Below are 14,581 nucleotides of genomic sequence, written 5' to 3' on the forward strand. Positions count from 1 at the left end.
AGAGGCAGTTCCTAGAAATGACCTCTGTTTGGAAATATTTGGATCCCATTAGCCACCATGCAGGCAGTCATGCTCACCCTGAAGATGCTTAAGAAGAGCCAGAAAACTTCGTATGAGTCTTCAGGAGGAAGAGGGAAGGCCCAGGGTCAGCTAGGAGCAGGGGAGAGGGTTGGGCTCTGGGAGAAGCTGCTGAAAGAGGATCAGGAGCGGGCTTTTCTAGTCTCCGCTCCTCCGTGATTATTCCTACTGCATTCCCCTGGAAGACGAAACGCCTCTCCCAGCAGAAGCATTCTACCCGTCCCACATTCCCGGGTTGATGAGGCAGAGGGTTAGGTGGTTGGAAAAACAAAGAGAGATTAGAGAGGAGAAAACATTTTGGAGTCTGAGGCCCAGGTTAACTTTCATAACCACTGTTATAGAATAGTTAGAAATATGTACCCGAATATTTTTCAGTGACCTGTGACATGTCTTACTGGGCACAAGAATGTGTTTCTCAAAGATTGGTAAACACCCAGAGAATGTTAAAGTGCTACCCTTGCAGGCTTCTTGCTGAGAGGGAGCTGCCTTTGAAGGGGAATGGGTCTGTCTCCCAGGAACATTTTCAAGAGATGAATTTAGCTCGCAAAGAGGAGGGGAACAGTGCAGCTGACGCGTCCCTTTGAGCAATCTAGACTAAATGCCCTACCCAAATCTATTCAGGTTGCAGCTGCAAAGTTATATAAACCAAAGTGAATCCCATTCCCAGCGTGGGAACAGGGTGGGGGCAATTCCTACAGCACTCTTATCTCCAGATAAGATGAGGTTGAGGACTCTGTGTAGTCAGGGACTGAGGAATCCTGTGCAATAGAAAGTTTTCACTGGTTCAGAAACCAAGATTGGATGAGCCTGGACCAGACGCTAGACCACTTAAAGGGAAATCAGTTTGAGTGACAGAGCTCCTGGCCCATGGGAGATTACACACTAGAGTCTGTGTGTTTGTAGGAACGTGTGCTCTGCCTTTGTTTTTCAAAACAGACAAAACCGAGTTTTACTCACTTACAGTCAAGGATAGGATGAGGCAGTTTACAAGTAAGAGAAGTGCGGTGTGCTTCCGGGGCGATAGAGAAAAACATCAGTGGGGGTGGGGAGGGTGGAGACAGGAGATGAGACAGAGGGTGGGAAGGGACTTCAGGAAAGATCTCAGAGACACGGAATTTGACCTGGAATTAAAGAACCAAGTGTTTGGGGGGAAACCAGGTTGAAGCTAGGGGAATGAAGAAAGGGCACTGGTGGAGAAAATCGCATGAGTGAAGGCGTGGAGCTGGGAAAGCTTAGATCGTTTGGTTTCTATAGAGAGTAGAGTTCGTATAGGGGAGCATAAGGAATAAGGGTAGGGGGCACCTGGCTGGCTCAGTCGGTGGAGCGTGCAACTCTTAATCTCAGGGTTTGAAGTTCAAACCCCACGTTGGGTGTAGAGATTACTTAAAAAAAAATCTTAAAAAGAAATAAGGGTGGAGAGTGAGATTGGGATCACATAGTGGGAGGGGACTGAACACGAGGCTGAGAAGTGAGTATTTGATTTGATATCAAGGCAATATCTCAGAATCCTTCAAATGGGCTGGAAGACAGCTTTACCAGTCTAATGAATTACCTCTTCTTTTTGGCTCCATCTCCTGAGCATACCTTTCACCCAAGAGGTCGATAGTGCTGGGTGATTGGCCACAGGTTTCCCATGCTCTGTTAACACGCAGCATTGCCAGGCAGTCTAATCGGCTCCACCATTTCCTCTTGGAGGGAAACATGAAGTCACTGAAGCACGGCCCAGCTTAATTGAAGTTGGCTGTTCGGGCTAATCCACGGTTGTCTCTTGGCCCGTTAGGGACAGGAGGTTCATATGCTCACATTTCTGTTGCAGGTAGAGCTTGCAGGTGGCTACCATGAACCCTAGAACTGTGTGAGGTCTGGGTATCCTGGACCAGTCTGTACTATGGCTGAATGACTGGAAGCACTGTTACACTTTAAATTCAAAAACCTAAGGCAACTGAGGTCTTACTGGAAGGAATTCAGAAGATTGAGATTTGCTCGCATAGAGAATATTAACAGGGCCCTTCATGCGTAATCCTTCATCATTGTTTTTGAGTCATATTATACTTGGTTTTTGTGGATATTTCTGTCAAAAGAGAAACTTCAGAAGTGTTTCCCCCAGTGGTTGGCCCTAGACCCAGGCCTTTGGCAGACTTTCCTAGAACGAGTCATTAGTTAATGGCTGCTCCCCACCCTACCCCTGACCGGTGCCTGAAGGCTGCTTTGCCGTATCTTGTGCTTGATTTCTTTGTCATCACTAGATCCCCAGGAGTCTGGGGAAAGTTGCTCTGAAGGAGCTTGGGTCCAGCTCAGCTCCTCACTGTGGGGCCCGGGCAGCTGTGATTGCAAGTCTGCCAGGCTGCTCCTAGAAGGCGGTGCAGGGTCATACACAAGGCTCAGGCTCCAGAGTCAGGAGATCCAGCTCTGAGCCCTGGCTCCACCATCAACTCTTCCTTGTCCCATGAGTGGCCTCAGGAAGCCTCAGCGTCATTTCTGTATTTGTGAAAAGGGCAGTCAAATCTGTGTTTCAGAGGCGTTTTTTACCAGTTAAACATGTGTTTAAGTGCCTAGCCCAGTTCCTACTATGCATAAGGTATTGAGTAAATGGTAGCTATTCCTATTATTATTATGCTTGGAGTTTTGGAGAATGGGAACTGAGGCACAGAGTGTCTTCAGAACTTAAGAAAGGCAGAACTTTGTGGGGCTTGTCTGGTGCTGGTGAGGTGACAGGGAAGCAGCAGAGTTCAAGCCCCTCACCTGGTGACGTCCTGAATGACTCTGGCCCACCCCAGGGTTAGAAGAGCCTGCCCAGCCGGGGAAAGTAGGGCAGTAGCCCCCCATTGTTCTTTGAGAAATTAATAAGCCTTCCTGCTAACTCCTGGAGAGGGGAGAAGCTGGAGAGAAATCTGCAGCCCTCTCTACTGTTTCTTTTTCAAATGTATTCTTCTGTATCATGGCCGGCAGTGGCTACCTGATGGGCTGCTTTTGGGGATAATGGTCTGTAGCTGGGGGACCTGCACAGCTGGCAGATTGGGAGTCACTTCTTCCAAATACAGACCACTCCTTACAGGTGCTTCATGCAGCCCTTGGTGATTACCCAGAATGAGAGGACTTTGGAAAGTTAGCCTGGTTAAGGTGGAACTCTGAGATGGCATCCATTATGACACTAGCATTCTCCCTAGTTTCCGTTAGATTTTTAGTAACAAAAAATAATAGAGTTTGCTTTGAAAAGAGCTCTGCCTAAGAGGAGATCGAAATCCAAGCTTCAGTAGATACTTTCTCTGTTCACCAGTCAAAAATCAAAGCACTCCTTGTTATCTTGATGATGCCTAATAGAATAGGGGCATAATAGAAGGTAAACTGGAAAGCTGTCCATCAATACAACTTTAAAAATATATAGATTAGGAACGGGAAAATCACCTACATCTCTCTACAGGTTAACCTCTATTAACATTATATCCAAATTTGAGGTCTTAGTGTATTTACCGATTTCTAATCTGTGTGTCTTACCTAACTACTGCATTTTGTGGTTATCTAACCATGGCAACATCCATAAGACCTGGATTCAGACCTGAATTGTGAAAGGCACAGTTTCCTTTTGTGTGGCTGTGTCAGAGGGCTAGTTTGTTGTTGTTGAAGCTGTCCTCCAGGTTGGTGTTGGACACCTTGCAGGGCATCTTCCGTCTGCCCTCGGGCATGTTCCCTACCCTTCTCTACCTCCCTGTGTTCCCCAGAAGGCTCATCTGTGTGACCTGCCTCACGAGGCCAAAGGAATCGTGGGTTGGCTGCATCCCCCTCCTAAACACCAGCTCTCCTATGAGGGACCTTTCCCTAAAGCTGCTCTCTCTGGGTTCTGCTAACCATCCCCTCCCCTTGACTCCTCCAGCCTGGGGCTCCTGGCTGTGACTCACTGTCCTCCCTGTCGCTCTCTCTGTACCCTGTCCAAATCTGTATAAATCATCCTTCAGTTGCCCAGTTTGTATGTGCCATCTTTTTCCTGAGGGGACCCTGAGCGACATGGACATTTGTAGCACTGTTTCTATCCAGTGTAAGCAAGCCGAGATGGCCGTGTGCTGGAGCAGTAAACCCAGCTCGTGCATGTAAATTGTAAATTAATCTTCATTTGCAGACGAGCCAGAGGTGGATATTCAGGGTGCTGGGAAGCAGGAGAAATTCATCATCTAACTTGAAGCCTCTCCCGCCTCCGACTGTAGGAAGCCTGTTCCCCTTTCCAGAGCTGGCCATGTGGTCAGCGCCTCACCTGTGTGCCCCAGAGCCCCCATCTCCTAGATGTGTCTCCATCCTGTGTCTGCGCCATGGGGTGCACCCACGAGCCCACACAGCAGCAGCGGCGGCTAATATCTGAAATACATACTGCCTAAGAACAAAAGAACCTTCTGGTCAGATTGTGGCTTGAATGTATGTCATCTTTGGGGTTAGATAGGTCTCTCACATACCTGCCTTTGGATGAGATTGAAGCTTATGAAAGACAAAACTCCAGAAGGCTGCTTGTCTACTTAGCATAAACATTTGAGTAATTTAAAACTTGGCTGAAGGCTTAAGTGATAAATTTGTTTTGTAATCAGCTTTCATAAATATTAAGTGGGAAATGGTGAAGAGCAGGGACGTGTGCTTTGTGTGCATTTTGTATGAGCTGAGAATAATTCCCGGCCAGCGGTTTGGAGCATGCCCTGGTTTCACCTGAAGTGGTAGCTGAGAGGACCCTTGGCTCTCAGATCCCTCGGTGAGCAGGGAAGTGGCAGTGGCAGGGAGGGCGCCCTTCCAGTCCCAAAGGCCAGGTCCCAGCCGCCCCACCCTTCCGGGTGCGCTGTCCAGTTGGAGGCATGATGTCATCAAGAGAAAAGCTGATTGGTTCAACTCCACAGAGGCTTGGTTTGCTTTTAACCCGTGAGGGTTGGGTGAGCTAGAAGAATGGCCTCGATGTAAAATAGAGATTGGAGCTTGAGTTTGCGCTGACAATGGCTAAACTTTCCACACCACAGTCTGCAGTTTGTATTGTTCTTTATTATGTAAAGAAGCATGCTGTGTATTCTTTCTGGCTGAGCGTGGCCAGCCCACTCTAGACAAGAATGTGATACTCCTACCTCTGGGGACAAATCGGAGCTTGGAATGTCTGTTTAGTTGTTTCCCTGTATACACAAGTTACAACTTTTGTCCTAGAACCTTGAAATTTCCCTTGGTTTTAAGTGGCCTACTAAGATTGAGGGCTTTTTGTTGTATTTTAAAAAGAATCTCAGTTTACAGGCAGTCCTGAATAGACAGTTTTGCCTTTCTATCTGATAAACCCAAGTGACTTTGGTTAGCCCAGATTGAAAAGCGCCGTGCTGCTTGTTTTTCCCCCCCCCTTTTTTCTAGTAATTTGTGTTGGGTGACTTTTTATACATGGGCATTTCCATGGCCTTGATGCTAACAGAACCCCATACATAGCATTACGGATAAGCCAGCGTTAGTCCTGGCTCTGTGGTTAGTGAGGAGGGGACTGGTGTGCTTGACCCCTGCCACACCCCACCAGACCGCTCTCTTGGTGACATCATGCCTCCAAGTGGACAGCGTGTCAGTAAGGGCGGGGTGGCTGGCACCTGGCCTGGAAGGGTGCCCTCCGTGCCGCCGCCTCTTCACCTTGCATGGGGGTCTGGGTGGCCTGGCTGTTATCTTCCCTGTCCGCATTTCCCTGCTTCCCTCTCCTTTCCAGCTTTCTTCCTGGCTGCTTTACTACCGCTTTACTCCTCCTGCTTCTTTCTTTTCATTTCCTTTTTTCCCCTTTGCTCATTCCTCCCTGTTCCTCTGTGCTCTTTCCTGGCTTTTTACTTCCTCCTTACTATCCTCATTTACTTTTCTTTTCCTTCCTGGTGGCATCAAGGAGAGGCTTTTCTGATAGTCTTTCTTTAGCCTTCTCTGCCTGAAGGGTTGTTCTTTTCTTTTCTCTTTTTAACCGTCTCGCCAGCATTCACTCATTTTTATATTCCACAGAGCATTTTACTGCTTGTGGTGTTAGCTCACTTCCTCGCCCCCACGCCACCCATCCACACTGTCTTCCCCCTGTCCTTTCAGAAATGGCCTGGTTCCATTTAGCCCCATCAGCACAGCACCATCAAGGACCAGGTAGGGATTTTTTGTACTTGTGAAATTGCCAGAAGATGAGAACTTCCCTTCTTGACTCGGTTTTGTTTCCTTACATTTTGTTTTTTTCAAACACCAGACCAAAAGCTTGGGTGACAGTGGATGTCAGTGAATATATGAGAAGAATTTGATCTTTAATGCCAGTACGTACAGATGCCAAGAATCACAGGAACATTTTCTGGGACATTCTTTTTATATACTTTGCTTCTGGTTTTGTATCTGTCTTCCTTCTTTTTTTCTAGTAATGTCATCAGTCAGATACAGACGGAGTGATTTTATATAATTTAGGCAATAGTATTTAGTCTTATTCTAAGCAGTTGTGTTTGAAAATCAAGTAGAGGTATTTTCACAAAATCGACAATAATATAAAATCAAAGCATATTTTTATAAGAATTTTTCATTCATTCAACTAATTTGAATACCTAAGTTTGGGATAGTCTGTTATTCTAATAACTGGGGATGAACAGTGAACAAGACAAAATCCCCTGCCTCGTGTAACTGACATTCTAGAAAACTAGAGGGGAAAGAGAGAAGACAGTAGGTAAAATCATAGTGTGCTTGTTGGTGATAAGAGTGCTAATGAGAAAAATAAAGCTGAGAGGAGGGATAGAGCATGGTGGGGGTGGGGCTACCAGGGAGGGGCCCTCTGAGAAGGAGGGGCAGAGTGGGGCGTGGCCTGAGCTGAGCCAGCAGGCTGCTTTCTGTTAGTGATTAATTTCTCCTGTCAGACAAATTTCACATTCCATTCTACACTTACATTGTCTTACAAATATATCTTATTACTTGACTTTTACTTTTAACTTCCTTTTGCTCTCTCTTTTTTTTTTTTTTTTGTTGACAGAGAGAGAGACAGCGAGAGGAAACACAAGCAGGGGGAGTGGGAGAGGTACAAGCAGGCTTCCCGCCGAGCAGGGAGCCCGATGCGATGCGGGGCTCGATCCCAGGACCCTGGGATCATGACCTGAGCCGAAGGCAGACGCTTAACAACTGAGCCTCCCAGGCGCCCTTTTTGCTCTCTTTTTAGCCACTATTGCCACCCGCTTCTTTTCTCATCTTGTTTTTTTCACCCCTTTTTTCTAGTAATTTGTGTTGGGTGACTTTTTATACGTATATGCATACATGCATGTGTACGTACGTGCATATTTATGTACATACATACATATATTTCTTAAGCTACTGAAGTAGAATGAAATCTGAATTTGCAAGAATTTCTCAAACTTGGGGGCACCTGGCTGGCTCGGTCCTAAGAGCATACGACTCTTGATCTGGAGTCATTGAGTTTGAGCCCCACCTGGGGTGTAGAGATTACTTAAATAAATAAAACTTCAAAAAAAATTCTCAAACTTGTTCACTGTCCTTGTTGTCATCCTGGGCAAGGATCATGGAGTGGGTTGTGGTGGAAAGATGGGATTCTAGGTCATTGTATTAGGAAATACATTTCCACGGATGCATCACATTCTCAAAGCAGAAATAAAATTAAAAACCAGGATTATAAAGCAAGGGAAAGGAAATCCAAAATTATTTAGACCAGAAGATGGCCAGGAATCTAGAAAACAGAGATCCCGTGAGAGGAGGACAGATGACTAGGTGTTCACGGAGTCAGGGCAGGTGAGCCCTAGTATCAGCACCGTCGTTTTGGAACTCAGAAAGGGTGCCGGGGCCCTAAAAGGCATCTTAAGGGCTGATGAATCTGAAATGCTTCCTTAGTAATCAAGCCCCCAGATTCCAAACAGGTTATTGCTGCCAGTTAGAGAGGGCGATGCTGGGCGCCTCAGATGTTCTCTGACCCAGGATGGACTTGAGGAGGTCGGCGTGGAGGGAGCTTCTTAGACACCAGGGATGGAGGTCGTCTTTGTTTGCACATGTGCACACATGTGTGTACGTGCAGGCTGTGTGTTATTTCGGATGGTGAATTACATTACCTCTGGTGTGTCCGCCTGGGGGTGGGGGATGTCTCGGTCAGCCATGCGCAGGGACTATGGCTGCCTGGTTAGTGAATGCATAGTGCATGCGGACTTGGGTCTGGTTGGGGTCAAGATGCCAGGCGTTGTGAGGCCTCTGGTCTACTCTGTGCTCCTGCCCAGATGACCTGCTGCTGGCTGCTTTAGCCCTCATGTGAGCCCTGTGAAATGTAGCAAAACTAGCTGGCTTCACTATATTCTCACAAGACAACTATGCTTCTGTGGTTTTTTCCTCCATGAAATGAATAGGCCCCAGAGAAGTTTAATTTGTTTAGAGATATGCCCTACGGTCAGAGTGGCAGCTAAGTAATTACCTGGCCAGAAAGTGAGGGATGGGCTTTTTTATAAGGACCAGAGGAAAGCAACTAAGCTGGACCTCCCCTGCAACACAGAGCTCTTTTCTGGACCCCAGTGTTTCGCCAGCACCCTCAGAGATGTGCTCTGTGTTTCAGCTCTGTGTTTTCCTGGATGGCTGCCCTCTCTGCCTAGGGTTCTTTTACTTTTCTTTGTCCCACTTTCTTCCCATGGATGTTCCCTTTTGATGCCTCCAGGTGAGTAGCCAGTGGGTAAGAAGGATGCTTGTGGCCTGAAGATCGAGGGCAAGGCCGAGATGCTAAGCAGTCTCTCCCAGGCATCCCATCCCGCCTCTGTCTTGCTCACGTGCTCTAATGACCCAGTCTCTGGCGCCACAGGGCCCACCTGTCCATAACTCAAGAAAGCGTGTTTATTTGTCTGGACAGGTGGAAAACTGCCTAAGCTCAGTAGGGGCCTACAAATGACAATTTGTCTGGCAGTCTGTTCTTGCCTGTCCTGATTTAAACAGCTAGGAAGCCATCGTAAACTCAGTTGAAATGGTGTGGTTTGTGTAAATGTTCCGGTTCCTTTCCACTTTGGAGCTAGTTATTTTCAGCAGAGCCACCCCCAAAGACCCATGGGAGGATGCCTTGTATCGGTTATGCAGTGGGTATGCATTCTGGAGTTCGCTGCCGGGGAGTAGCTTCCCTCCCTGACGCCCGGAAGGTGGATGAGTTTATCTCCAGGGGCTGGCTGCGCCCTCTTTGCTGACCCAGAGGATAGGAGGGACCACCATGGAACCTGGGGTGTAGTGGCAGAGGAGAGTACTTCAAGGGTAGGAATTGCCAAAACCCAAGGTGTTGACCTGTGCTCTGGGAGGGAATAATTCTTAAACAGCCTTCCTGTCTAACTGCATATAGATGTTTAGGCAAAGCCAACCCTGGAAATTGAATTTTTATACACTGGGGATTTTTTTTTTTAAGTTATAATACTCAATATTATATGGCTGAAATTTAAAAGGTACCAAAGAACATAGAATTTTTTTAATGCCTCCCTCCCTCCCTGTCCTCCAGACACCCAGCTCCTCTCCTGAGTTTTTTAGTATCCTTCTAGAAATATTTGTGCATTTATAAGCATTTTAGACATGTCATGTATTTTTCTTTTTCAGACAGGTGGTACCATATTCTGCATACTGCTCTGAACCTTGCTTTTTTCATTTAATAATCTATTTTTGAAAATCATTCTAATTAAGTACATAAAGTGTTTCCTTTTCTTTTTTTTTATATTTCATATGATTCCACAGTATGGATATACTTAATCATTTATTTTAAAAGTTTTCTCTAGATGGATATTTTGGATGTTACTCAGTTTCTACTGATTATAAGTAGTACTGCAATGCATATCCTTATACAAGGTCATTTTAAGATAAATTTCTTGAGGATAAACAGCTGTGTGTTAAAGGGTTTATGCATGTTAAATTTACTCTCACACTCACAACTCTAAAGAGAGCCTGTTTCTTGACACCTCACCAACCTGGGGGTGGTCAGCTTTTTAATCTCTTTTTGGTTAAGAGATTGGTAATGTTATCTTGGTATAGTTTTCAAGTGGGTGTCTTTTTTATTATGAGTGAGGTCAGCATCTTTTCATGTTTAAAAACTATTTTTCTTTTCTGGGTTCTGCTTGTTCCTTTGCTTTCTCCTTTGCTTTCCTTTGCTTTGCTTTGCTTTCCTTTCCTTTCCTATTCTTTTCCTATTCTTTCCTTCCCTTTCCTATTCTTTCCTTTCTTTTTTAATTGCTGTTGTTGTTTGATCTCTTTCTTTGAATTTATAGAAGCTCTTTATATTTGAAGAAATTAGCCCTTTATAATATGAGTTGTCTTTTGGCTTTGTTTATGGTATTTGATGGGTTTTTAAAAATTATTATTGAGGTATTACTGACATATAACATTATGGATTTTTTAACATACAAAAATTTATTTTTTTAAAAGATCTTATTTATTTACTTGAGAGAGAGAAAGAGAGGGAGGGAGAGCACAGAGGGAGAGAGGGAGAAGCAGACTCCCCGCTGAGCAGAGAGCCCGATGCAGGGCTGGATCCCAGGACCCTGAGATCATGACCTGAGCCCAAGGCAGACGCTTAGCTGACTGAGCCACCCAGGTGCCCCAATATACAGAAATTTAAAATTCTGTATAGTTGAATCAATCTTTTCTTTAATGACTTCTAGATTTTGTGTCCTAGTTAAAAAAACCTTCCCTACTCAGATTACCAAAAAACAAAACAAAACAAAACAAACTAAAAACAAAAAAACACAACACTTTCTTATTCTCTTCTACTACTTTCGTGGTTTTATTTTTCAGGTTTAAATCTTTGTTTCTTCTGGAATTTATTTGTATCTAAGAGGTGATAAGCATCCTGTTGACTTTTTTCCAGCTTTATTGAGGTGAAATAAAATTATAAGATATTTAAAGTATACAAGGTGATGATTTGATATACATATACATTATGAAAGGGTTCCCCTCATTGAGTTAATTAACACATCCATCACCTCACATATTTCCCTCCTCCTCATTCTCCTTCTTTTTTGCGAGAACATTTAAGTTCTACTCTATCAGCAAATTTCAATTATACAATACAGTGTTATCAACTATAGTCATTGTGTTATGTATTAGATACTCAGACCTTACTCATAACTGAAAGTTTGTACCGTTTTACCAGCCTCTCCCTATTTCCCCCTCCCTGCAGCTCCTGGTTCTATAAGCTGGAGTTTTGTTGTTGTTGTTATTTTTTAATTTTGGGTTTGCTTTTTTTTTTTACGGTTCCACATATAAGTGATAACCATACAGTTCTTATCTTTCTCTGTCTGGTTTATTTCACCTAGCAGAATGTCCTCCAGGTTTTTGTTTTTGTTTTTGTTTTTAATATCCTCCAGCTTTATCCATGTTGTAGCAAATGACAGGATTTCCTTCTTTCTTAAGGCTGAATAATATTCCATTGCATATATACATACTACATTATATATACATAATTATATATAAATTATATATACATAAGTTATACATACATAAATGCACATTACTGTATTTCCTTATTCTATTCATCAACAGACACTTAGATTGTTTCCATACTTTGGCTGTCGTGAATAATGCTGCTATGAACATACGGATGCATATATCTCTTTGAAATACTGATTATTTCCTTTGGATATATACCCCAAAGTGAAAATGCTGGGTCATATGGTAGTTCTGTTTTTAATTTCTTTTTTATTATTTTTTAAAGATTTCATTTATTCATTTGAGACACAGAGATACAGAGAGAGGGAGGGAGCATGAGTAGGGGGAGAGGCAGAGGGAGAGGGAAAAGCAGGCTCCCCGCTGAGCCAGGAGCCCGATGTGGGACTCGATCCCAGGACCCCAGGATCATGACCTGAGCTGAAGGCAGACGCTTAACCATCTGAGCCACCCAGGCGCCCCTCTGTTTTTAATTTCTTGAGGAACCTCCATACTGTTGTCCAGAGTGGCTGCACCAGTTTGCATTCCCACCAGCAGTGTGCAGGGAGGGCTCCCTTTCCTCCACATCCTCGCCAACACTTGTTATCTCTTGTCTTGATCATAGCCATTCTAACATGTGTGAGGTGATCACTCACTGAGGTTTTGATTTGCATTTCCCTCGTGTTGAGTGAAGTGGAGCATCTTTTCACATCAGGCCATTTGTATGTTTTCTTTGGGAAAATGCCTCTTTACATCTTTTGCCTTTTTTATTTTATTTTATAATTTTATTTTAGAGAGAGCAAGTGAGAGGGGGAAGGGGCAGAGGGAGAAGGAGAGTCTCAAGCATACTCCACGCTCAGTGCAAGCCCAGTATGGGGCTTGACCCCGCGACCCTAAGATCACAACCCAAGCTGAAATGGAGAGTTGGACGCTCAGCTGACTGAGCCACCCCAGGCACTCCTCTTTTGCCCATGCCCATTTTAAATTGAATTGGTGTTTTTAGTTAGTTTGTTTGTTTTTGGTTGGGTTTTTCTTGTTTTGTTTTTTTGTTTGTTTGCTGTTGAGTTTAGGAGTTCCTTATATATTTTGGATATCAACCCCTTATCAGATACGTGGTTTGCAAATATCTTCTCCCATTCCATAGGTTGCCTTTTTATTTTCTTGATGGTTTCCTTCACTGTGCAGAAGCTTTTTCGTTTGATATAGTCCCATTTGCTTATTTTTGCTGTGGGTTACAAATCCAAAAAATTGCCAAGACCAAACATCCTGCTGATTTTTAGCAACTATTTGATCTAGCCCACTGTTTGATTCAGTTTTCCAGGTAAGGAAACTAAATTTCTAAGAATTGAAAGGACTTGCTTAAGGTGTTAGAGTTGATAAATGAGGGAGGCCAGTTGGAGCCACAGCTTCTAAGTCTTTTTTTTTTTTTAAAGATTTTATTTATTTCTTTGAGACAGAGAGAATGAGAGACAGCATGAGAGGGAGGAGGGTCAGAGGGAGAAGCAGACTCCCTGCCGAGCAGGGAGCCCGATGCGGGACTCGATCCCGGGACTCCAGGATCATGACCTGAGCTGAAGGCAGTCGCTCAACCAACTGAGCCACCCAGGCGCCCCTACAGCTTCTAAGTCTTAATAAAATTGAATTTAGAATAGAAATGAGCTGAAGTGTTGTTTTCACACATTAATTTACAGTTACTCTTCAATTCCTCTTGTTTCATTCAACCCAACTTATCACAGCACTGTCTTACTTTTCCTCCCCAACTCCAGACACAAATGTTGTCGTGCGTATAAAGGAAAGTGACTTGGGAAAGGGAACTCCTGAGAGGAAACATGAGTTTTTCATTTTACTGTTAAAGCTCAAAGCGTTTCTTCCCCCTTCCTGCTGTCCCAGATGGAGGACTCTAAGGTTTGGGATCTTTTCTCCTTTTGTTTTTATTTTGTCTGGGACTTGCAGAGTGATGTGGTGATTTCCAGCAAATTCTCCAATTAAGAAATTGGAGGAAATCTGAATTACCATGTCATCCACCTGCCTTAAAGACAGTCATTTCCATGTTCTCTAAAAGCAAACTTCTGGCTTCTCCTTGGAAACTCCAGGTGACTGCCTCTGCGGTGCACGATTACTTGTGTGAAATCTCAGAAAACCCTTTCTCATTTCCAACCAAGATCTGTGCCTTCCACCCCATCAGTTCTGGTTCTCCCTTGAGGGTCAGGCACACTGTCCTGCTTACTGGTTGTTCAGATATTTGAAGCTGCAGTTATGTCCTCCTGCTCTCAGACCTCCTCGTTTCCTTACCAGTTCCTTCTCCTTTTCCTCAGATGACTCGTTCTCAAACAGCATCTGCCCTGGCCGTTGATGCATCCAGGTCATCAGGTCCTCTTGAAGTTGTGTGACATCATTAGGGATTGCATTATACAGCGTGATGAGATTTTACTTGTCACACAGCACCTGATAATGCCTCATCAAGGAGTGTAATTGCCTCCTACTCTCCTGAAAAATTAAGGGGATGAATGTGTCCATGAGCCCAAATCAAGGACTGCATACATGACCCCTCTAGAGCCCCTACACCCTCACCAGGAGGCCTTACACAAAGCCGCTCTGTGAAGTGACCAAGAGCTGCATTTTGCCTCGGGGAGCTTCTGCCTGTGCTTCCTGCCTGGGAGACACAGCTGAGCCTCTCCCCTGTTGCGCTTTTTGGCAGAATCAATGTAGGTCTTCCCTGCACCCCAATATGGAACAATGCCTGTGACTACCCTCCACCTCCCAGCAGAATATCCTGCTCTGGCCCCTGAGCCTTTCTGAGGCATTGTTTGGCCGCTGCAGAACTCACCATGCCTTTAATTTGCAGGGAGATATGCTTTTGTCTCAGTTTTTCATTTAAAATCAATAGGATAGATGAGAACTAGGAAAGCCTGTGTTGTATAAGTGACCCCTAACCCTGTAAAGGTCCTATTTAGATTGAAGGAGTTACCCCAGTGACCAGTGGCGGGGACCAAGAGCTCAGTTCTGGGAGAGGAGAAGGTCCAGTCCCTGCTGTAAAAAACAAAAGGCCTGTAAAGGGTTTTACAGGCCCTATAAAGAGTGTCTCAAACCCTCATTTGCTCTTGACTCTGAACTCTTCCTCTTCTTCCCTCCTGTG

The 14,581-nt window shown here is 44.6% G+C and overlaps 1 protein-coding gene across 2 annotated transcripts in view; it reads left to right on the top strand.

The window, feature by feature from the left end:
* ANKS1A (ankyrin repeat and sterile alpha motif domain containing 1A) overlaps positions 1-14,581 on the top strand; it is a 180,208-nt gene that overhangs the window by 109,933 nt on the left and 55,694 nt on the right. The window lies entirely within an intron of this gene.

Source organism: Mirounga leonina, unplaced genomic scaffold (assembly GCF_011800145.1).
Source record: "Mirounga leonina isolate KUSES-001 unplaced genomic scaffold, KU_Mleo_1.0 Mir_53, whole genome shotgun sequence".
NCBI lineage: Eukaryota > Metazoa > Chordata > Mammalia > Carnivora > Phocidae > Mirounga > Mirounga leonina.